The sequence below is a fragment of the Megalobrama amblycephala genome, linkage group LG13, assembly GCF_018812025.1.
Source record: "Megalobrama amblycephala isolate DHTTF-2021 linkage group LG13, ASM1881202v1, whole genome shotgun sequence".
Lineage (NCBI taxonomy): Eukaryota > Metazoa > Chordata > Actinopteri > Cypriniformes > Xenocyprididae > Megalobrama > Megalobrama amblycephala.
The window spans coordinates 19,161,394-19,186,144 of record NC_063056.1 but is presented as its reverse complement, the minus strand read 5'-3'; the positions used below and the strand labels follow the sequence as shown (position 1 = coordinate 19,186,144).

Below are 24,751 nucleotides of genomic sequence, written 5' to 3'. Positions count from 1 at the left end.
CATAAGACACATTTAATGTCCAACATCAAATATTTTAGCGAAAAGAATTATTGCGCTTCTATTGCGTCCCGTCTGTTTAGCGCGCATGCGCGCAGCAGCGCTCGTGCAATGTGAAGTTTAGCCTCAAAATGGAAATATTTGCATTTCTTTCTAACATTTACAGATGGCGAATAAACGTGTGAAAAGTAAGTTATGCACTAAGGAAAACACCATGTCTCAAACGCATAAAATAGCACAAAATGTATGCCGTTTCCTGGTGGATCGATTTGATCCATGATCGACCTCTAGGGCTGCTTAAGAAAAGTGTGCACGCGAAATTATCTTGACTAGGTAAACCTGGATCGAATTAGCGGTACTGCGTGAACTTCAATGACCTTTTATGAAACCGTTTTAGCCCAAATCATTTGTTAGGTTAATTCAAGTCAGGTTTTGGAGTTTAATCCTCGCTTTTCTTAGCATCTTTTATGAAACAGCCCTCAGGTGAACACATCCAAAACAACAGTGACTGGACAACTGAGGGAGGTGAGTGGTGTACTTAAAAGTCCTGTGTGATGAGGTGCTGACAGGGTACAGGTGTGTGTGATCAGCTGATGGTGGAGTGATTGCAGGTGAGGGCTAGGGAGGATGATGGGAGATGGAGTCCAGGACAGATGGAGACTGTGACATAAATAGGTTTGGAAGTTTTTTGTATTTTCTAATTTGGGGTACAGACACAGTCTCTATGTGATAATATCTAGGTGAAAGAGTTTCTGTGTTGGGAATTATCTGACTTTTCACCCAATTGCTCTGCTGCATGGCCTCTACAGCCAGAACTGAACAACGTACGGAGTTCACTAAGATAGTCGCATCCAAAACAATATCTAAAGCCATTGCATTCTTGCTATCCTTAATTAAAGTTTGGATGCGTGTCTCTAATTTTGAGATTCTCTCTGTCAGCCTGACTATCTTCCTGCATTTATCACATGAGTAAATCTCACCGATGACAGAGAGAGCTATACTATGCATGTGACAGACAGTGCAAGTAACAACAAAAGGAGAGGATGACATGACACCGTGTTTGTAGACTGATCCGACTTACCACAGTTGTTTGATGGACTCGAGTTGTAGAAAAAGAGCGCGCGAAAGAAAAGGACTGTACGTGGCCTGAATGACAAGCTAACAAGCTAGCGAAATGCTAACGCACTGTGATTAAACGCTAGCGATGTCAGATTAATGTGATAGGCAATATCAGATATATGGTAATGATTAAATAGACAAGTAATTATAATAAATAGATTCAAAACAAAGCTCTACGGAGCTACAGACACAAACTATTCAGCAGCAAGGCAAAGAGGAGCAGACTGGAGCAATTGATCAGCAGAGTCAATCACCCATGTGGTGGTGAGTGCAGTGCAGGAACTCAACCGGAGTCAGGAGATTGGCATCAAGCCTCTCAGCTGCACCTCCCCTCAAATCTGGCAACACGGAACCAGCCTCATGAACGATGGGTTACTTAATGTAATCCTGGGTTCTTTGATAACAGAGTAAGGTGTTTCACTATGGGATATCGCTTTGGGCGTGACCAACTACGGAAGCTCCAATGACACCACGTCTGTCCTTTACAGACAGGTCGATCTGAGATCAGGCTCCGCCCCACCTATATCACTCAGGTCGACCCCTATCGAGATCATTATAGAGAGATTTCTTCCCGTTCCTGTGCAAGGAGGGAAGTGTTGGTGAAACACCTCACTCTGTTATCAAAGAACCCGGGATTACGTTAAGTAACCCATCGTTCTTTTTCTAACTTCGGTCGGTGTTTCACTATGGGAGATATAGACCACTCCTGGATTGCACAACATGTCATACCTAACGATTATGTGGGTCTCAAGCCACTGGCTCCTAGCACCGCATGTGCTACAGATGGCTCTGACACATTTAGTCTATAGAACCGCACAAAAGTGTGCGGCGTAGCCCAACTTGCCGCCGCACAGATATCCTGAACCGATACTCCACTAAGTAAGGCCCATGATGTGGCCATTGCCCTAGTGGAGTGGGCCCTTAAGCCTTCAGGAGGTTGAGATCCTCTGCATTTATATGCTAGAGATATAGCATCTACAATCCAATAGGACAGTCGCTGACGCGACAAAGGTTTCCCTTTATGAGGAGTAGCCCAAGACACAAACAGCTGGTCATTCCTTCTGAAACCTGCTGTTCTCTCCACGTACACACAAAGCGCCCATACTGGACATAATGCATTCAACCTCCCCTCCTCCGGAGAAGAGAAAGGAGGAGGGTGAAAAGCTGTAAGCTCTGTAGTTGGACATCTATAAGCAGAGTCCGCTACTTTGGGTACAAAAGCAGGGTTAGGTCGAAAAGAAACCTTTGTAAACCCTGGAGAAAACTGTAAACAAGACGAGCTGATAGACAGGGCCTGTAAGTCACCCACACGCTTAGCAGTCACCAGTGCTACTAGCAGTGCTGTCTTAAGAGAGAGAAACTTCAACCCAACACCCTCTAATGGCTCAAAGGGGTGTTGAGAAAGGGCCTCTAAAACCAACGACAAATCCCACAAAGGGACCATCTGTCTGGCCACTGGCCTCTTACAGCGTGCCCCTTTCATAAAACGACTTATTAAGGGGTGCTGACCCACTGCCTTGTCACCAAAACCAACATGACAAGCAGAAATAGCTGCTAAATATACCTTCAGGGTAGAAAAAGCCTTCCCTTTATCTAGCAGATCCTGGAGAAAACAAAATATGCCCCTCACTGAGCACTGAAAAGGGACAATATGACTCCGCCCACACCATTCTTCAAAGACTCGCCATTTATTACTATAAAGTGAGCAGGTGGAAGAGGCTCTGGCACTCTGTATAGTGTGTATGACCGATGGGGGCAGACCTGCTGCACTCAAATTCCACTCAAAGCAGGTGCTCCCTCCTGTGGTGAAACTAGGGGGGCACATTTTATTTTGGATTTTTTGCAACCTATCGCCCTCGGCAGTCTGCCTGGCTGTGATAGTGAAACATTTATTGTGTGTTTTATGTTTGGGGAGCATATCGCCCTTAGCTCGTGGCTTGGCTGCGATAGTGCATTCTTTATTATGTGTACCCCTGAAACAGTGGGTGTTTGACACTGATGAACCTCTTCCTCTATTCTCTGAACATGAGGAGAACATACAGAAACAGCCCTTACCGAACTTAGAACCGCAGGGCTGGAAACCTTCCTTCTCTTTGCAGGCAGAGAGAGAAGTGAAGGGGAACGTTTTCATGTCAGGTCACACGCTTCTTCTTCCGTTCTGCTGCACTCAAATTCCACCTCTCACGGGCCAGGCCCAAAGATCTATCCTGTCTGGGTGAGGATGGTAAATCCCCCCCCCCCCGCCTGAGACAGGAGGTCCCTCCAGGGAGGGAGGGGCCACGGCTGACCTGCCAGTAGCTGAACTATCTCGGCCACCCAATGTCTGGATGTCCAACGTGGAGCTATTAGTATCAGTGACAAACCCGTTTCCCTCACTCTGGCCAGTGTGGGTGAAATCAGGCTCAGAGGAGGAAAAGCATACAGCAGGACGTTTGGCCATGGATGGGCTAGAGCATCCACACCCAATGGTGCATTTTCGTCTGCTAGAGAGAAATACAGAGGACATTGAGCGTTTTCCTGCGAGGTGAAGAGATCTACGGCAGCCTGACCATACTTCTGCTATATCTGCTTCACTACCTGGGGATGAAGCTTCCACTCCCCGTACAGAGGATTTCCTCTGGACAATAAATCTGCTCCCCTGTTCAATATCCCTGGAACATGGGTCGCTCTGATGGATAAAAGCCTTGTGTTGCACCACATGATCAGTCTTTTCGCTAACTGATGCAGCTGAAGAGAGCGTATGCCTCCCTGCCGATTGATATATGCAACCACTGTAGAATTGTCTGTTTTCACTAAAACATGTTGGCCCCTGACGAAGCTCAGAAAATGTTTCAGTGCTAGAAACAATGCCAGCAACTCCAGGTAATTTATATGCTTGTGAATGAGCTGTAGAGGCCACACACCGTTCACCGCTCTGCCCATCAGAGTTGCTCCCCAGCCCTTTAATGATGCGTCCGTCGTCATAGTAACTCTCGTCGACACCGCCCCCAAGGGAATCCCCGTTCTGAGAGTCGCGGGGCTTTTCCAATGTCTGAGCACTCTGACACACGTATGAGTTATTCTCACCGGTCGACTGAGATGTCGCCAGGAACACAGACGTAGATGCGCGACCCAGCGCTAAAAGTCTCTCATCATGAGAAGTCCCAAATGTACTACCGAAATCCCTGAAGCCATTAAACCCAGCATCTGTAAGCACAGTCTGAACGGGACAACTTTCCCCGTCTGAAAACGGGAGAGACATTGAGTGAACGACGTGTGCTGAGATGCATTAACACCCTGTCTGCGTCTCTGACCGCCTGCTCCTTTGATGAGGAGCATATCAGATAATCGTCTATGTAAGACAATATTCTTATTCCGTTGTTCCTCAATGGAAAAAGTGCTGCTTCCACACATTTGGTAAAAGTTCTCGGCGCTAAAGATAGACCGAACGGCATAGTTTGAAACTCGTAAGCAGTGTCTCGGAATGCAAACCTGAGATATTTCCTGTGAGACGGGTAAACGTCTATGTGAAAATATGCGTCTGACAGATCGATCGTCACAAACCAATCGCCCTGGCGGATGGATCGACAAAGCGTTTTGTGTGTCAGCATTTTGAATGTATACTTTCGTAGGTGCTTGTTTAACACACAGAGTTCTAATATAGGACGCAGAGACGTGCTCCCTTTCTTTGGAATCACAAAGTAACGGGAATAAAAGCCTTGACAGCTTACCTCCTTTGGGACCACTTTGATCGCTTGTTTGTTTAAAAGAGTGTCGATCTCGGCCATCAAGACGCGATCTGACTCCCCCTCGGCCACAGAGGCTATTATACCATTGATTTTGGGTGGTTTCATGGCAAATTGAAGTCTGTATCCCCATAGAATTGTGTTTAAAACCCACGGGTGAGCAGCGCATGCGCGCCAATTGAGTATGCGGGCCGAGAGAATCCACCTATATATTTCTCCCTCATGGGCGTGTGTTGATGACGTCATAACAGTCTCCGCGTTGGCTCCCACCGGAGAAGCAGGCGCTCCCTCCTGTGGTGAAACTAGGGGGGCACATTTTATTTTGGATTTTTTGCAACCTATCGCCCTCGGCAGTCTGCCTGGCTGCGATAGTGAAACATTTATTGTGTGTTTTATGTTTGGGGAGCATATCGCCCTTAGCTCGTGGCTTGGCTGCGATAGTGCATTCTTTATTATGTGTACCCCTGAAACAGTGGGTGTTTGACACTGATGAACCTCTTCCTCTATTTTCTGAACATGAGGAGAACATACAGAAACAGCCCTTACCGAACTTAGAACCGCCGGGCTGGAAACCTTCCTTCTCTTTGCAGGCGGAGAGAGAAGTGAAAGGGAACGTTTTCGTGTCAGGTCGCACGCTTCTTCTTCCGTTCCTTGGGGTGGGGCGGGCGGTTCCTAGCCGCCGCAGCCGCAAATGAATGCTTCCCCCATGGACTGGAGCCATCTGACCTCTGACGTTGGCCAGTATGCTGCCCGCTGAGAGCAGGTCTCATGTTCCTGGCCCCCGTCTGTCTCCCTCTCACTGCAGTGGCCGCTGCAAAGCCCTGTCGCGCTGGCTGAGAGGGTGGACGCGGTGTTTGCTTGCGTGGTAAACAGAGGTTAAAGGCTTCATCCTCTTGTTTCCTGATGGTGCTGGTTTCTCTCATTTACTCGAAAGCTGGACCAAACAGACCTTTAGTTGGATCGTACGCTGCGTCCATCACCTCCGCTTTCTGAGCGTCGCCCAATCCTGACAGGTTTAGCCATAACGCTCTCTCACCTGACACGGCCAGACCCATCATGCGGCCACAGCCCTGAACCGCTCCACGTGAAGAGCGGAGAATTAAATCGTTCACCACACATATTTCGTCCCAGAGTGCTGGGTTTGGTACTGCTGTGTCAAGCTGTCGCCCCATCTCCTCCAAAATCTCAGCTTGATACGCTGACAATAAAGTCACTGCGTTCAGCGAACACACCGATTGCGCCGCGTACTTATACATCCTCTGATAGACGGACACGGTTAAGCGTTCCATCTTGCTCGGCAGCGAAATTTGAGATGAGGCAGAAATAGAGCGCTGATTCGGGTGGAGATGATAGGCCACTGAAGACTCTATCGCTGGGGGTCCGGCCAGCCCCAGCTCTCCCATCCCCTGAATCTCCAGCTTAGAACATCCTTTGGCCGGGAGCTTGCTCTTAAAGGGGCTGCACCAATGGCGAGACATTTCCTTCATGCAAGCAGGATTTTCACCGGCATTGACGCACAGTGAACACATGTTTGCGGGTCCGCAAGTGACGTTTGAGCGTGTTTTGGGCCCATACACACAATGCACATTGGGTGAGGGTCCCTGCCTGAGATGGTTGCTCCACATGACGATGGACATGGGCGGGTTGCAGCCTCTCTGCTTGAGATCTCTGCTTTGATCTGGTGGAGTATGATGGCTTGACAGGTTGAGTTGAGTTCAACAGTAAAGGCCAGAGGACCAATTACACCCTCCATATTCTGGAGAAGCACAGGGGAGGCCACAAAGAGGTTAAAGACACACGCATACACATTTACTCAGATACCTAAATGGGGACATGCCTTAGACTTCTATTGTTGTTATAGTTTTTAACATTATAAGTACACATACACACACACGTTTTTAATAGTGCTACCATCTTTGTTTTGATTGCTTTATTTCTCAACCGTCTCTGTGTTAGATTGGGATCTGGTACTCTAATAACACTCTACTGTTGAACTCCACCAGTCTGGACATCAGCGTCTCTGAGACTCTGGCTAACAAGAGCCTCATCATCACCACCATACTGGTGAGGACCAACTGCACTACAGCAGGCCCAGATAGCCAATTCTGTTCACACAATGTTTACCACATCTACATCTGTAAATCCTGTGCAGAACTCTATAATGCTCAGCCCACTTAAACACTTAATTCATTATTTACTCAATAGAAAGACAATTTACAGTATGTCTATCATGATGGAAAGAACAAAGTCATTATTAAGTGAGGAATTCACAGTTCGCTTACATGGTCATTTAATTTTAGCAAAACTAGTCAAAAGATATTACAAAATATAGACACACATTTCTGTAATTTTAACTAACAGGATGCAAGATGCAGGGCCTCAAATCATTTCAGCATTTTCTTATATTTAAGTCTGAGGTCAGCTCTAAAAACCTATGGAGTTCCCTGGTCTGCTAATATAATTTCACATTCTTTGTGGAAGTGGATGGACTTTAACACCCTCTCAAGTGGCTTATTCTCTAAAGTCTATAACTCTATTCTCTTTCGACAGTACTCCTATATACCAGCTATTTATTCCTAGGAAAAGGAAGTAACAACTAAACCTGATTGGGATGTCATATGGGCCAGATGTTTCATTGCATCTAAGAACACATCAGAGAGCATCAGATAATCCACTATAAACTTATTAATAGGGCTTAGATTACTCCAAGTTTATTGTATAAAATGAAGATCAGATCTGATCCTTATTGTCATCTATGTAATAATTCTATAGGTTTGTATTTGCACATGTTCTGGGAATGTCCTAAGGTGGTACCTTTATGGACATTTGTATGGCCCTCTCTGATGTTTTACATCTAGAAATACCTCAGGACCCCTTGATCTTCCTGCTCGTAGATGACTCTACACTTCAGCTAAATATTCATCAAAAGAGGATCCTATTGGCTGCAGATATCTTAAAACTATGGATTGAACCATCCACCTCTTCTACTTCCATCTGGCTTTCTTACTTCAGAGACATTACCTTGCTTGAGGGCACCACTGCTAAACTCAATGGGGCCAAGGACAGAACTATTCAAAGCTGGTCAATAACCGCTGAGATGTTGTTAGAAAAACTAAAACCTTGACTTCCCAATTATGTGTAGCCTACTTGTTTTATGTAATCATTTTACTTTGTTCTGGAAATTTTCATGGCATCTGTTTGTATATAGTTCATTGAATCTGTGATAATGTTTCTGAGACTTATAATATAATGTTAATCAAATATTGTGATTAATTGTGATTAATTTGAATAAGAAATTGACATATAAAGTAATTCATTTGTAATTAATTTTCATTAAGAAATTAAACTCATGGGAACTGATTTCAGGTTTTAATAACCTTAGAGAGACCAACTGTTTTATAACAAAAATCCTGACCCACACTCACTCAAATGGAAAACTGGTTAGTTCTGCTTAATTTGTGGCGATTCCAGTGTGCAGCTTTGATCAATAGCGCCATCTTGTGGCCGGAGTAAAACATGCAAGATTAAAACACATTTGAATGAACAGAGGATGAGATGATACACTTTGGGGGGAATAGCCTGATATTTGAAATTCGGTGTGAACTTCTCTGCTTGTCCTGTCCTGAATGATAACAGCCAGTACAGGGAGTAAAATCTGGTTAACTAAGGGTAATAGATAGATAGATAGATAGATAGATAGATAGATAGATAGATAGATATTGTGTCTAAATGCCTAATACTGCATTTACTATATTTATGTTAATTCATAGATTGAATATTCATAGAGTACATAATCCTTTTTGGCTTTTATTCCTGTCACTTTCATTTACCTCTCTTTCTATTCCACTGTCTCTCAGTGTAGGAAGCCAGGTTATTTCTCCTTCCTGAATCCCTTCTCATCGGCTGTTTGGCTCTTGATGCTGCTGGCTTACCTCGCTGTCAGCTGTGTGCTTTTTCTTTCTGCTAGGTACACACAAATGCACACCAGCAAGATATTAATACTTTATTTCAGAGAACTAAATTAAGTTTTTTTCTCTATCTCTCTTTCTGTGTACTTGTGTCAGGTTGAGCCCGTATGAATGGTATAACCCTCACCCGTGTCTGCGTGAGCGCAGAGACCTGCTGGAAAATCAGTACACACTAGGAAACAGCCTGTGGTTTCCTATCGGAGGCTTCATGCAGCAGGGGTCAGAGATCATGCCCCGAGCCCTGTCCACACGCTGCGTTAGTGGGGTCTGGTGAGTTTGAGCGTGTGCTGCAGCTCCATATGTGTTGATGGTTGTTTTAACAGAGTCAATGGACACATTACACAGCACAGCTATGGTCTTTTTGCACTCTGCTTCCATCATTTATTTCGTCTCTCTCTCTCTTTTTTAGGTGAGCATTCACTCTTATAATAATCTCCTCATACACAGCGAATCTGGCTGCTTTTCTGACAGTGCAGAGAATGGAAGTGCCAATCGAATCGTCCGATGACCTGGCCGATCAAACTAATATCCAGTACGGCACCATTCATGGAGGAAGCACCATGACCTTTTTTATGGTACAAATCATATAATACTAATATATTAGTTTATACACATATCTATATTGTGTATGTTAACCATAATAAATAGTTGGAACTTTCCATAAATGCTGTACACTGTTTGGTGTTCCAAACTTCTTGTTATCCTTCAGAAAATGTTGATTATCAACCTCAGGAGAGGAGGTCACGCTATATATATTACAAGATATTTTATTTTCTATTCATTTTATATTTTGCACCTCTATTACCAACATTTGCAATAAATGTACAGTTGAAATTGAAACAGATTATAGAAATAAGGGGAAAAAAAACAATGCAGGGTGGGGATTGGATGGAGGTAGATATGATTGTGAGCTTGAAAGAAATGAAGGATTAAATGACCAGAGAGAAATCTGTTGTTTCACTGGAAGATCAAGTTCATACATTTTGATTCAAAATTATGAGGTCAAAACAATTAAAATATTAAATATATCAGTGGGTGTTCTGAAATGAGGAGGCAAAGTCCTCACAGTTTTTTTTCATGTTTTTTTTTTTTTTTTAACAAATCAAATGTATTTATTAAATCTCTTCAAGTTCATGTTTTTACTAATTTTTACATTAGTAAATTACAATTACAATTTAAACAATATATTTTATTTTTGAACTGATGTTCAGCTGTTTTTCTGAATAGTCAACTTATTTTCATCAGTCATCAAGCTCGGTAAATGCACTTTTCACAGACACAAAAATGTACAGTACCTTTAAATTCCCCAAGCTGATTGCTAACTAAAAAAAACCCCAAAGCTGTCATGTTTTCAGGCCATTTCAAGTTTGATTTTGACATTACATAAAATGATGATATCTAAGTTGTTTACTTACTTTTTAATTAGTCCCCCCCTTTAATGCTACAATTTTGTTTATTCAGACTGATTCGTGAACATGCATGAAAAGAAGAGGCAAGATTTATTGCACAAACCAATCATAAGCAATCATATCCAATCATAGTGTGATGGAAGCATTGCCTCCTCTCACATAACTTTCCCATTCTCAGTTACACCCACCAATCCCACCGCATGCTCTAGGGGTCTATTAAAACTCAGTGGGCTCAGGGGAGGCAAGAGAGACTCGGCTTCTCACTGTAACTTTACCTGCTGGTGTCGCAGTTGGACAGCATTACTGTAGAAAAATGAGTGATTTATACACTTTTTAGGTCACATTTTGTAATGTTTGCATTGTTTTATTTTTGTAATATGGATTATTTTCTCATCCATTTTTTTGAGGAGGCACTGCCTCCCTTGCCTCCTCGAAAGAAACACCCCTGAAATATATCAATGGCTGAATCACTTACAACAAGATCAATAACAAGCATTTAGAAAATAGATAAGGTGGATTTTAATTTCATGTTGACTTTGAAACTTCTTTATTGATGTAATTTAAAAATAAAATTGACGATATTTATTAAATGAAAAAATATGTAAAAAATTTACTAGACCACAAGATTGCAAAATTAGCCTAAATTAAATCTCCAGTATGGGACCAAACAATGGTTTATAGTTATTGATTAACTTTGCCATAAATTAAAGAAAAATATTTTTTCTACAAATAGTTTCAGACAAACTTGACATAAGCAGTCAAGACTAAGACTGAGAAAATGTAATATTATTTAATTGTCATGCTGTAGAAATTATCCAAATGATGTCACTTCCTGAGCATCACAATTGTATTATACTTTTTTTATTGGTGGAAAATCATACAGTGGCAGGACTGCATAAAAATGTGGTACAAAGCTGAAAATTATGTTCTAATTGCATTTTGTTAATAATTAAAAAGTTTTTAATCCATAGTTCAGTCATGAAACCCTTGTTTTACCCTCCTCCTCCCCAGCTCCACCTGTCGAGTTCTGCTATGGGTCTTCTCTAATATTCTTGCAGCATCATGTTTCCTTATTATATTTGTTATTTGAACTAAGCTGAACAAATCCTCATATTTGCTCAGCAGCAGCAACGTAGCAGATCTCGTCCACAAAAATCAAGCATATGTACATTCCATGCCCCATGCCAATAAATGCGGGTTAAAAGTCACTCTGAGATTCAAAAGATTTTGTGTGGGATACAGACATTTGATGTGTTTAAATTCATCTAACTTATCTAATAGGTGTCAATAGCAAAAAAGCTTGAGATTTGTGCCTCTAGTGCTTTATGCATATCCTTTCACCGAGTATCTGTTGTAAAGGGAAAAAAAATGTTTAAATATTTTCAGGCTTAATTTTGTACCATATTCATGGGAAGTGCCAGCAGGCATATATTTGCATATGTGTATGGATGAGTTTTGTGACTCTTGTTTATTTTCTTGTTGGTTTTTCGTGTAGATTACCCTTGGCTTACTGACTGTGTATTTTCTTATCAGTTTTTTGTTTGCTCAAGTGTTTTTACCATCTGTGTGTGCGTTACTGTTTTCTTTCTGTTTGTTATTGTGCATGTTAAATAGTGTTTAAATGTTTATTTATGATGCATACACTGATGATACACCCTCTCCTCTCCTCTCTCAGAACTCCCGTTATCAAACGTATCAGCGGATGTGGAACTACATGTATTCTAAGCAGCCCAGTGTCTTTGTGAAGAGCACAGAGGAGGGCATCGCACGAGTCTTGAACTCTAAATATGCCTTCCTCCTTGAGAGCACCATGAACGAGTACCACCGCAGCCTCAACTGCAACCTCACCCAGATCGGAGGCCTGTTGGACACCAAGGGTTATGGCATTGGCATGCCTCTGGGTAAGAGAGAGGGAAATAATTACCACAAGAAAATTGTCAACTCATCCCTCAATTTGTAAAAACGAAAGAAAAATGTACATAGTTACAATGGAAGCCTCACATGCAATGTACAGTAGCAGCACTGTGAATCATGTGGTTTTGAAACCATAACACCATAATAACACTTAAAAATGTATATTGTTTGCACAAAGTTATACATATTTGATGAAAACTAAACCTGCTCACTTTCACTTTGAATACTTATATGACCAAATATCAATCTGCATATTAACCCTAAATATTTTTAAGAAGGCTTTGATTCCTTTCCTTAGAAGGCTTCCTTTCCTCTTTAACATGTACATTAGAGTCAGAAAGTCTGAGACTACATTTAAAAATATTTAAAATTCTGCACTATTTCTAGGTCACTAATAAATTAAGTGAATTTGTAACATTAATCATGTAAACTCATTGGCTATAATCAAACAAATAATCACAAAACGCATACATTTGCATTATTCCGTCTCCCAGGTTCTCCTTTCAGAGATGAGATCAGTCTGGCAGTGCTGCAGTTACAAGAGAATAACAGGTTGGAGATCCTGAAGAGAAGATGGTGGGAGGGAGGGCAGTGTCCCAAAGAGGAAGACCACCGTGCCAAAGGCATGAACCTCTCCTGCACTTTAATGCAATAATTTCCTCCCAGTCTCATCCCTGTTGAAATATCCAGTTGGAACTGGTAGCTGTGTTCAGAACATCTTAGTTGGTCAAAAAGCTACATTTTTGCTGCTGATGGTTCCATAAACCAGCAAAGAGCTAGTTTGTTTTCAGCTTGAACCAGCTCATAACAGCTAGAAACCAGCTACCATGGTCAAAAACACATGGGTGCAGGGTTTCACAGAGGGTTTCACACTGTAGCTGTCACCTGCCAGCAGTTTTGTATGTGCTTAAAGTCATGATGGAATGGAAGTATAGACCATTCTCGTCCATATTGTAACAAACATCCCAGTTAAATGGGTTATTGGGAAAAAAAATGTACGACAGGAATCATTCTCAAAAAGGTCAATAACATGCATTTAGAAAATTGTAGCATATAAATTGTAGAATATATAAATAGTGAATTTCCCATTCATGCTGACTTTAAGAATGCATATTTAATATTTCTGTCTGTGATGAAAGATTGTCATAGATGCAGATTGTTTAAAAGTGTTTCTTTGTTGCAGGTCTTGGGATGGAGAACATTGGCGGTATATTTGTGGTGTTAATCTGTGGCCTGATTATTGCTGTGTTTGTGGCTGTGATGGAGTTTGTGTGGTCCACACGCCGATCAGCTGAAACAGACGAGGTACGGCCTCTCTCCTGCGACCGCCAATATCACAGTCACACTACAGTAGGTTACCAAAGCAACCCGCCGACTCCTTGCGTTAGTGTGTCGTAGTGAAGTCGAAGTACGGTGTGCATGTCTACTTGTGTATATATCTGTAAAATAGACTTCTTTGATGTTCATCTGTGTATACACTGCCAGCCAAAGTTTGAAATAATTAAGAATTTTTAATGTTTTTGAAAGTAGCCTCTTATGCTTAAGCAGCAAATGCTAATAATAAAAATAAATGCTTCTGAAAATCCAGCTTTGTTGTCACAGGAATAAATTACATTTTAAAATAGAAAACAGTTATTTTAAATTGTAATAATATTTCACAATTTTACTGTTTTTACTGCATTTTTGATCAAATAAATGCAGTGTTGGTGAGTATAAGGGACTTATTTCAAAAATATTAAAAAGGCTTTATTATTCCAAACTTTTCACCAGTATTGTATTTGTATATATATATATATATATATATATATATATATATATATATATATATATATATATATGTATGTGTGTGTGTGTGTGTGTGTGTGTATAATTAGGGGTATAACGGTACTCAAAAATGACGGTTTGGTAAGTGCCTTGGTTTTGAAGTCACGGTTCGGTACGGGTTTGGTACAGCAGGGTGAGAAAACAATTTTTTCTCTTTTTTTTATTAAACAATGTTTTACTGAACAAACTGTGTCTCTGTCTTTAAATTTATTCATTTATAATTAAAATTTTCTTAGTGAATTTCGGGAGGAGTGAACCCATCTAATCTTTCAATTAGTGAAATTCAAACATAATTTCTAGAGGAGGGAGCCCTAGTCTTTTAATTAATGACCAGAGCATATAAGCAGCTACTCACCCTGCTCTGGCATCAGTTGTTTCGATATCCCTCCACCTCCCCAACTCCACCACATAATTTAGGTATCTCATCTATTGTATTCCTCTTCCAGGCACTAGTAGTCCCTGGGGGTATATCCAAGCTCGAGTTGAAGCTGCTTCCTCGAGCCCCTCCACAGCGGACAGCAAGTCAAATACTCTTAACCTTATTAGCTTAAAGATTTTATGAGGAAACGAACTCGTGAAATGATAAAAAAAAAATCTATGTCTGCTAATGCTGTTTAAACTATATAGATAACCCTTACTTGCACATTACTATAATAAAGGTTACAATTAACAGAGCCCAAATTATTAAATTCAGTTGATATTAATTTTTAGATATAATCAACACTCAAATAATAATAAAAAATGTATGTATTGTAAACGTGTAAATTACACATAAGGCAGTTTTTGCATTAACTTCTGTTTCTCCAATTCATTGTTGAAATATAATCATTTACACAGTGGCTGTCATAACTTGTTTTCATGACGGATTTATTTAGAAATAAATTAACAGGTTAAGTAAAATATAAATAATATATAGGCTAATATAGTGCATATATTTAACGAAACAGTTAATTTCTCTAGCGAACAAGCTGTTGACACTGAAGACTTTTCTGAGGTAAATGTAATACGTGACATATTGTTTACAAACTGTTTTACTGACTTCTTTCTGTGGTTGAAACGCTGATTGAGCGATTACACGAGACATGTTCAGTAAGTTGTACTGTATCTTTCAACATACCAGATGTGCATTCATTTTCATTCTGTAATAGTGAAAAGGAAGAAATGATCGCGTTGAGGCGCCTGTACAGTGATCTGTCACGCCACATCAAAAAGTGTCAAAACGGCATTTATTGTTTGAATTTCGTGACAGAATTTGAAAGATGGCTTATTTCTTATTTCTTATCGAAATGAACAAAACACAGAGCTTATTGTGATTATTGGTGGTTAATGCTGGTTAAAAGTGGATTGGCTAAAAAGCATTACTGTGCGCGCCCCCTTGGATTGGAGTGTGGATCGCCTGTGACTGACTGTATTTGGTGTCTAACTGCATGAACCGAACCATGACGTTCCTACAAATACATGTACCGTTACACACCTAGTATATATCTGTGACATATACTTCTCTGATGTATATACTAATCTTCCTTTGTTCAAGCGTTTTAATATATTTTTCTAAACATTCAGGTGTCCGTATGTCAGGAGATGTTGACGGAATTCCGTACACGTATCCCTCCCTCCTCGGCCCCTCTGCCTCGCCTGGCTCCGCCCCCTCCTCACTCATCCTACAACACAGACAGTGAAGGGGGTGGCGGGCTGAGCCCGTGCCGGATAGGACACTCCCCACCGGCAAAAGGCTGCACTTTACCGCCACCTCAGTCTAGCAACAACACAGACCTAATGGGAGAGCAGAAATGAGAAAAAAGACACTGACAAAAAGGGGAGACAAAAGTATGACATGTTTTTGCAATATTTGCCCCCTTGTTCACAATCATAGACAAATGTGCTTTCCATCTTTTCCTTGGTACGACAGAATTATCCTTTTCTTTTGGATAACCATGTGTCATATCAAGGATTCTTTTGTACTATTGAACAATGTATATTGACCATGTCTGAAGTAACCTTGAAAATGAGTTGGTTGAGATTTAAGATTGTCTGCCTCAATCTGAGGATTTAGAAGTGCTTCACGACAGCACAGAGATATTAAACTTCCCCCGTGATTCTGATCTTCAGGCAGCACACAGACGTCTGCTTGTGAACAGAGGCAGACTGAGGCACAGACTCTCCTTCCCTTCCCTGACTGAACTCTCTCTCTGTTACGATAGAGGTCACACACAGGAAGTAGCACAGAGACATTCTCGTTTGGACGACATTCTCTCAATGATACCGTACAGATCAGAGCCAGACCACGACAGAATGAGAGCACACACGTTAATGGAGGACAAAGACGCTAACTTGTTAATTAAAAAGATATTCTAAACAGATATTCTTACTTTTCTGTACTATACTTATTTTTAAATTCTATGTCTGTGTAATTTAATTCTGGGGTTGTGTTGTCTGAATTGGAAAATTAAAAATAGAGATACTTTATTGATACAGAGGAGATCAACTCTGACTGAATATGTGTGTTATTGGACATGAGGAGCTGTGTGTTCATTAAAACGTGGACTTTGATTGGTCTGCAAGAACTTGTGAGTCCCTAAACAGTGCTGGAAATCACACCACATACCTCAACCCAAATCTGCACACGATACATTTACCACAGATCAGTGTTTTTAGAAAAAGAAAGTCAGACATTTGATGCTGTGGTTCAACTTACATATGTATCTTTTTCCACACACATCACATGCACTGAAAAACGACTGATGAAAGTAGGAAGGAAATAGAAGAATCACAGAAGTTCTGAAAGATCATCTAACCCAATGATCTCAAACTCAATTCCTGGAGGGCCACAGCTCTGCACAGTTAGCTCCAACTCACTCCTGCTTGGAAGTTTCTAGTAATCCTGATTAGTGTGGATCAGGTGTGTTTGATTAAGGTTGGAGCAAAACTGTGCAGAGCTGTGGTCCTCCAGGAATTGAGTTTGAGACCACTGATCTAACCTCTTTTTTAATAGATTTTTTGATAAACATTTCTATACAAATGTGTACTACATTATAAAATGATGGTTATTTACATTAATATTACATTTTGAGGTGAAGAGGATATTTTAAATGAATGCATCAAGGTCAAGGGGTCAGTTTTAGGGGTTGATGGGGAATCTTCAACCATGTTATGTCAAAACTATAGACAAAGAAACTCATTTGGAATAAAAATATGTTAATTTGTCTTTAACATCATGCATTTTTTTCATTTTTTTTCAACTCTCTCATCCCTTATGCTACAGACTGGATTGTGTTTTTCTGCTTTCTGCAGACAATCTTGTTACTCTAAATCGAAATCAAAGCCAACAAAGAAATGAAAATAAAGGAACGCTTAGGAATACATGTTCACAATGAGTATGTCTTGTAATCAGCACATTTCTTTAGTTTTAAGAAGTTGCAAGACTTGTGACTTTTGCTAGACTAATCGAGTCTACCTCTAAAAGAGAACAAGCTCACTTTTTACCAAAACACTGTCAGTGTCAGTTTTTGGGCCATTTTGGCAAATTATTAAGGCCTGTTCATACCAAGAGCAATATCTAGTGCCGCACCAACAGACAATGCATTTCTGTATTCTGATCGGCTGTCAATATTATTATTTATCAGCTGAAGGGAAAAAAAAGTTCTTAAAGTGATTCCAGTGATATTGTTCCTCTGTAGTTATCATAATAGCTATAGTGTGGTTGTGTGGAAAATTGGGGAACTTTAGAAAACAGATATTTGTTTATTTTAACACTTTGTGTAGCAAAAGGTCTGTGTTTTTGTTCTGCTAGATGGCTGTTGGCATGAATCTGTCATAATTCAATGCAAATCCATGACATTACAATTAAGAAATTGCTAAATGTTAAATGTTTTCAGGTTGCATACTGTCTGTTAATCAGGAATAGTGGTGATGAGCATATGAGCACTACTGCAGTCAATCCCTACAGCCTCAGCGGTGGACAGAACAGGAGGACTGCCTGTGGACAGACAATCAGGAGTAAGCTCATAATAAACCAGTATTTTAGCAAATCAGTGGGAACTCTGGTAGTGAAAGAGCATTCATTATTATAATGCACACTTTCTATCTTTCATGCTTATTTTGTGATTTCATTAATTTTTTAGTGGTACCTATGAAGAGACAAGACTTTTGCTTTTGCTTAGCCTATAGCTACTTATGGTTAAGGGGTTGTTCTGGCTGCAAACTGATCTCGTGGAAAAACGTAGGCTACCTGTGGCACGAACATTTTTGCAAAAGGGAAAATACGTACCAATACGTACATATCACTGCAGTTTCCGACAGAAATAAACACTACCGGTACATGCAGTAAAACAGCAAGCACTTTTAATCGTTTTCACACAATGATTACAGGCAGGGTCGACTTTTTTCACGTCTCCTTGCACACTATAGTTATGATCTCAAAACACTTTTTACGAAAGTGCATGATTTGTAAACAAATTTTGTTAACACTATTGGGTAGGTTTAGGGTCCATGTAGTGTTGGTGGTAGCTACATTATTTTAAAAAATAGGCCTAATAGAGCATTAATCACCGGACATTTCAAATCAGAACTGCGGTGATACGTATAAAACCAACGTAATAAAAACGTACCATATTCACGTTCATCTGTTTCGGACAAAAAATTGAACACGCTTTTAGCGCCACTCAGTGGACATTGCACAGTGAAACTGTCACGAAACGTACATGGCACTCCGTATTTTCGTTTTGCATAACATTTCCCACAAGTAGCCTACGTTTTTCCCATGGGCTGACTATGGCGAGTCATATCACACCATTTGTAATAATACTAACTATTATTGTGCCATTTGTGAAGGGAGGTGCACTATTACTTGTCACAGAAACTTTTTTTCACATGGCGGAAAATTCCATAGATTAGACTGCATAAATCGAGCTCTGTCTTTATCTCAAAGGCTGTAAATTGGCAACAGTCTATGCAGACAATATTGTGGCATTAGGAAGCATTACAGCTCAGGCAAGCAACTCACATTTTTCAGAAAACATTAAGTTAAAAGGTCCCCTATTTTTTCATTCTTTACACAGCCAACAAAAATTAATGTTTTAATTAAGATGTAATTAAGGCAAGACACTACAGGCAAAATAGACCATCTATAATACACATTTAGGGTTTTATTTAGGCACTTTGTCTATTTGTGTCTATAGATTTCAATTACAATACATATCTTTAAATGCATTTTTTTTCTGGCTGTTGACAGTTGTTTGATTTATGGAGTGATACTCATTCAAAATCCTCTCTGTAAAAACCCTAGAGTATGACATGTCAAAAATTTTGAACCTGGTGTTATCCAACATTCAAACTAGTGTTATAAAAATGTATGTAAATTAGTGTATATTTACTCAGATTAATTTGCATATTTAAACATTTCAGAAAACTTATAAAACAGTTTTTAATGTAAGAAATAAGGAGTGATATGATATCTATTAGGCCTAGTTAATTATTTTTTAATTCAGGTAATATCACAAACAAGAGTAGGCTACCACTTCTTGCAGCTGAATCGACTTGCTTATAGTCAGACCATCAGCATCACAACAACAACTCAAAGAAGTTAAACAATTAAACAATAATATAATGTTACATTTTAAAAACAATATTGTCTATTTTTGCTCTACCAACAAAAATGACGAAAGGGCACATCTGAACAACAAGTAGTGGCGCTACTGAATGAACTGGTGTTGAATAAATGATGAGTTAATGATTCAATGACTCACTCATAAAGACAGCTTACTGTCGACACCTACTGACACCAACTATGTAAGTTGTAGAAAGAGTCACTAAAAATTACCACCAATTACTACAAGCAGAGTTATTCAAACAGTGAAATGTCCCAGATTACAGAATCTCAGTCCTCAGTCCATGAATGTTTAGGTTTAACCGTAGAGGTAGGTTAGAAAAGAGAGAGAGAGAGAGAGAGAGAGAGAGAGAGAGAGAGATTAAGTAACTATTTAATAGCTGTCAAGGCTTTTTAATCATATGAAATATTCTATTTTAAAGATTATAATGTATGTTTGCTAATTTGAATCAAGTTTGATTTATCAGTTTAGTCTGTCCGCACAGGAATTTTCTCAAGACAGCATGACAGAAATTGCTTATCATAAAAGAAAAAAGGCACAGAAAGAGTTTAGCAGAATCAGCTTTCCTTATATATTGTACATATGTCTAATATGCATTTATCAACCCAGTCTCACATGAAAACGTATCCTGACTACGTTGGTCCAAAGTGCAAAACGTAGAGGGGTTACAATAATGGCCCTTAAATTGTATGACTGTTACATTTTATTTGCCTATTGTTTTGCGTCCAAGTCACGTGACTTTAGAGAGCCCGGCCGTGAGAACAAAAAACATGGCGGACGTTTCTCTACTTTTTAGTGAAAAAAAAAACAATATTTTGAGTTAGTTTCTGCATAAAAATAAGTTTTGATTACATTTTTAGCGAGAAATATATATTCTATTTTCATAATATTCACTCAGTGAATGTAATCACTCGCTTGCGCGTTGTTGCAAAGATTTTTCTGATCTCGCCAGAATAATGTGAAACTGCTACGTTTTGGTTGCTATGGACAATATTTTGAGTTAGTTTCTGCATAAAAATAAGGTTTGATTACATTTTTAGCGAGAAATATATATTCTATTTTCATAATATTCACTCAGTGAATGTACATAATCAATCGCTTGCGCGTTGTTGCAAAGATTTTTCTGATCTCGCCAGAATAATGTGAAACTGCTACGTTTTGGTTGCTATGGACAATATTTTGAGTTAGTTTCTGCATAAAAATAAGGTTTGATTACATTTTTAGCGAGAAATATATATTCTATTTTCATAATATTCACTCAGTGAATGTACATAATCACTCGCTTGCGCGTTGTTGCAAAGATTTTTCTGATCTCGCCAGAATAATGTGAAACTGCTACGTTTTGGTTGCTATGAACAATATTTTATTTTCTGCATCAAAATAAGGTTTGATTACATTTTAAGCAAAAAATATATATTTTATTTTCATAATATTCATTCAGTGAATGTACATAATCACTCGCTTGCGCGTTGTTGCAAAGATTTCACGCTGAAGAAGTCTCATTCAGAACACATCGCGATATTTGGCATCAGTTCGCGTGTGCTGGATGTTGGTAAGTAGTCGTAAATACGCTCTTCTAATGTTTGATATAATGTCTTTTCTGTTTGCAGATATTAATCAGATTAACGTTAGCTCCCTCATGTTCAGTCACTGCATTATATCTGTCACCTCCGCTGAGGTTTTGCTTTTCATTGCTTTCTATATTAAATACTAAACTAGGGTGATTAAACACTGTCACGTGACGTGCAATATATTGCACAATATATATAACATATTCATATCAGGTTCAAAGTAGTACAAGTGTAGTTTCAAAATGGTATTTGTAGTAGAAGCACGGTAAAAAACAACACTTACCATGCTTTTTACCACAGTATTGGTAGTTTTAATGTGATTTTTGTTGTAAATACAGAGTAACCACAACACTTATCATGCTTTTAATGCCTAATAATGTTAAATCCAAAAACTGTAAGGTCAATAAGAACTTCTTTCCTATATATATTTATATATAAACCTATATATTATAAATAATGATATTTTCTTTTCTCTTGTTTTAGCTGAAAAGACAAAAAGGGCCTTTCGGAAATGGATGAAGGAGACAGAAAGCTGCAAAGGCAAATAATTGCAATGGTATGTATGTGTTGCTTTTAACCCTTTATCAAACATTTTATCAAGCATTTGTTAAATAGTCTCACAGTAAATTAAAATTAAAGTCAAATCCTGTACATATTTATCACCTTATTTGTAAATCAGTTGTGCCCCTTCTTGGACAGTTGGACGTCCCACACATAAAAGTTTATATTAATTCCATTGAATTCTTTAAAATGATTACAGATTGGGCCCAAAATGTTCCAATGATACATGATGTCTCTCCGCACCTCATAACTACCTCTGTTTGCAAGAGTGGAAATTATCATTTGACTTGTCACATAACATCAGATATTCAATTATTTTGTCATAATCAAAATAATTGAATATCTGATGTCTATTCAATATCTAATCAGTTACACTGCTGATAATGTCCTGCTTGCATGTGAAACATGTTATTTTTTTATTTATTCTTTTAAATATAAATATAGCTTGCTATTAAAGACATATGTTTAATCATGGAAATGCCCACATATCAGTGAACTTATTACATAAATGCATTTAACATTTAATTATGCAACACTCTTTACAGAAGGAAATCCTACAGTTATGTGTAAATTGACAACTTGAATGTGATGTAATAAATTTACCTTCCTTTCTGTCTTGCAGGATTACTTGCAGATTACTTAGTCCTTCTTTTTAGGATCTCAACAACATCAAACTCAACAGCTCTTTTAAGAGCCGACCCTCACAAGAGCTACTAGTGAGTCGCTGCAAACCTGCCGTGATCAGCCCTTTCCAGGTAAAGTTTCTAGATATTTAAATCAGTATTTACTCATCAAATGCTCTCCTGGATGGTATGGTAAATTAACTTATTTATAACTGTCTCAATTTGTATGTTTTAAGAACAAGAGTAATTGCACACAGAGTAAGTAGAGACTTTCTTGTTTTTCTGTGCAGAGAAGGAAGACCAGTCCTTATATCAAAGCAAGCTCATCGAAGTCCTTTGTTTAGGGTGAGGAAGGAACATGACCATCTAATGCCCAAAGAAGACAGAAGTCCATTGGTATGTCTTGTGTCGAGGCAATGCTGTAATATGTAGTACAGAATTTAATGTTGTTCTCTCAAAGGACTATTAAGTTCTTAAAAAGTTCTTAAAAACTGTTCCTTCTGTTTTGTTTTTTTTTTTTTTTTTTTTAGATAAAAGCAGACAAGTGTGATAAAAAGCATTTAGTTAATAAAAACACTTTACATTGTTCCATGGGGTTCTGGGAAGCTTTGGACGATAATGAGTTAATATAATATAATATAGTATAATAGGAATGAAATAGTAAATGTTCTTTAAATTATGTGTAATACCTAGATAGTTTTTTTGGCTTGAAATAAGGCCTTATACTGCACAGACCTAAAACATTGTATTTGTGTTTTAAAACAGATAGCAAGTGAAGTCACTAACAGAAGATCCTAGAGGAAAAACGACTGATGTGCAGCTACGGAGGGACACAAGAGGCAGAAACGATGCATGGCCATGGCTTCTTGATGAGTACGGTAAGTCCTGTGCCTATTCTTAATTCTTGCCTTAAAGTATTATGCAGTATTTTAACAATTTTACATTGTACAGGTTATCACTTGGTTTTTGACCAAATTATGCTCTTGAAACAAGAAACAGAAGACTATGTTGTCCTGAAAGAAATCAAGGCTCAAAAGAGAGCATGCCTTTCTAAAAGATCTTTTAAAACAGGTTGCTGTTAATATGGGTAAAACAGTTTTTGTTCAGTACTTAGCTTACAGTCTGTGCTGCATTATATTATGTACTGCTGTTTTGTAAAGTTAAATCAGGAACAGGCAACTCTAGCCCTTTTGCTGTCTCCTTTTTGAGGTGGAGAGTTTACCTCCAACCATAATTGAGCACACCTGAAAATTTTAACCAAAGTCTTCAGGTGTACTTATAGACAGTTATAGGCAGTTGGGTTTGAGGTTGGAGCTAAATCTGCAGGACCGTGGACGCTGAGGGCCAGAGTAGCCCACCACTGTTTAAATCATGCAGAACATAAGCTGACCTGGCTGTCCATTAAACTACTTAACTTGAATTGTCTGTGTTTTTTTGTTTTACTTTTAGACCAAGACTGAAGAACGCCTGACAATGGGATGTTAAGACTTCTTCCTCTGGTTGAGAAAAAGCTACAGCACATCAGTGATCACATCTTCTGGTCATCAGTTGTACTGTAGAGTACAACTGAACAAACTGTTTAGAAGAAGAAGAACATGAACATGATAGAGACGTGTACAGGGAAGAGCAAGAACCCAGTTCAGCTGTGATAATGAATCTTTATTTTAAACTCAATATCAAATCTGTTTTCTGGATCATAGTTGACTGGATGGGATTCTGTGGCGCTCATTTGTGCAATAGGAGTAAAGTCTGTGAATGGATTATTATGACGTTAACGTATTTTTGAAGACACGTTTTTATTTATCTTGAATCTCATTTGTCTTTATGCAAATTTCAACCTTATGCTGTATCCTCCAATAAAGTGTTGTGTAATAAATTATGGTGAACGTGGTGTTTGGTAGAGTAAATACAATTTAACTAAGCTGAGTTTATTTCATAATTTAAAAAAATGACATATAATTACCATGATTGTTTTACTTATTAATACATAAATATATATTACATAAATATTTTTGATCTAATTCATGATATTTGGGACAACAATGCACCAAAAGTTGCATATACTTTCATGTTGTGACAAGGATGGCAGTTTCCAGATAAATAAAGGGAAGGAATGTGAATAAAGAGAGGCTGCAGTGGGTTATACTGATACAAACACTTCAAGCAGAACTGAAGAAGATCGATGTTGATCATTCTGGTACATCTACTACTGCATTCAAAATGACAGCTGGACATTACTGATGTCAGGCATGTGAGGAGCAAGAAGAGGGGGTGATAATGACATTTTGGCACAGTTTCTTATTTTACTGAATAGTGCATTATCCTTGTGTAACAGTAATAGTGAAGTGTAAATATAAATAGTTTTTAGTTTACTGCCAACACTGGCAGCTGGATAATGGCAAGTTGTTGTGGGTTCATCCATTATATTTATTGG

General features: G+C 39.0%; 2 long non-coding RNA genes and 1 pseudogene across 3 annotated transcripts; all 3 read left to right on the top strand.

Annotated features, from left to right (window-relative positions):
* Positions 1-487: 487 nt before the first annotated feature.
* LOC125242931 lies at positions 488-8,248 on the top strand. Its single transcript, XR_007178943.1, has 4 exons — positions 488-672; positions 6,529-6,627; positions 6,798-6,905; positions 7,392-8,248. It is a non-coding gene; the product is annotated as an uncharacterized LOC125242931 (long non-coding RNA).
* A 22-nt stretch (positions 8,249-8,270) lies between these two features.
* On the top strand, positions 8,271-16,577 carry LOC125280806 (annotated as a pseudogene).
* A 4,313-nt stretch (positions 16,578-20,890) lies between these two features.
* Positions 20,891-23,195, top strand: LOC125242926. Of its 2 annotated transcripts, XR_007178937.1 has the most exons (5): positions 20,891-21,114; positions 21,617-21,689; positions 22,317-22,449; positions 22,608-22,713; positions 23,083-23,195. It is a non-coding gene; the product is annotated as an uncharacterized LOC125242926 (long non-coding RNA). The 2 variants fall into 2 exon arrangements; XR_007178936.1 differs by lacking the exon at positions 20,891-21,114 and having other exon boundaries at positions 21,144-21,689.
* The last annotated feature ends 1,556 nt before the right edge of the window (positions 23,196-24,751 follow it).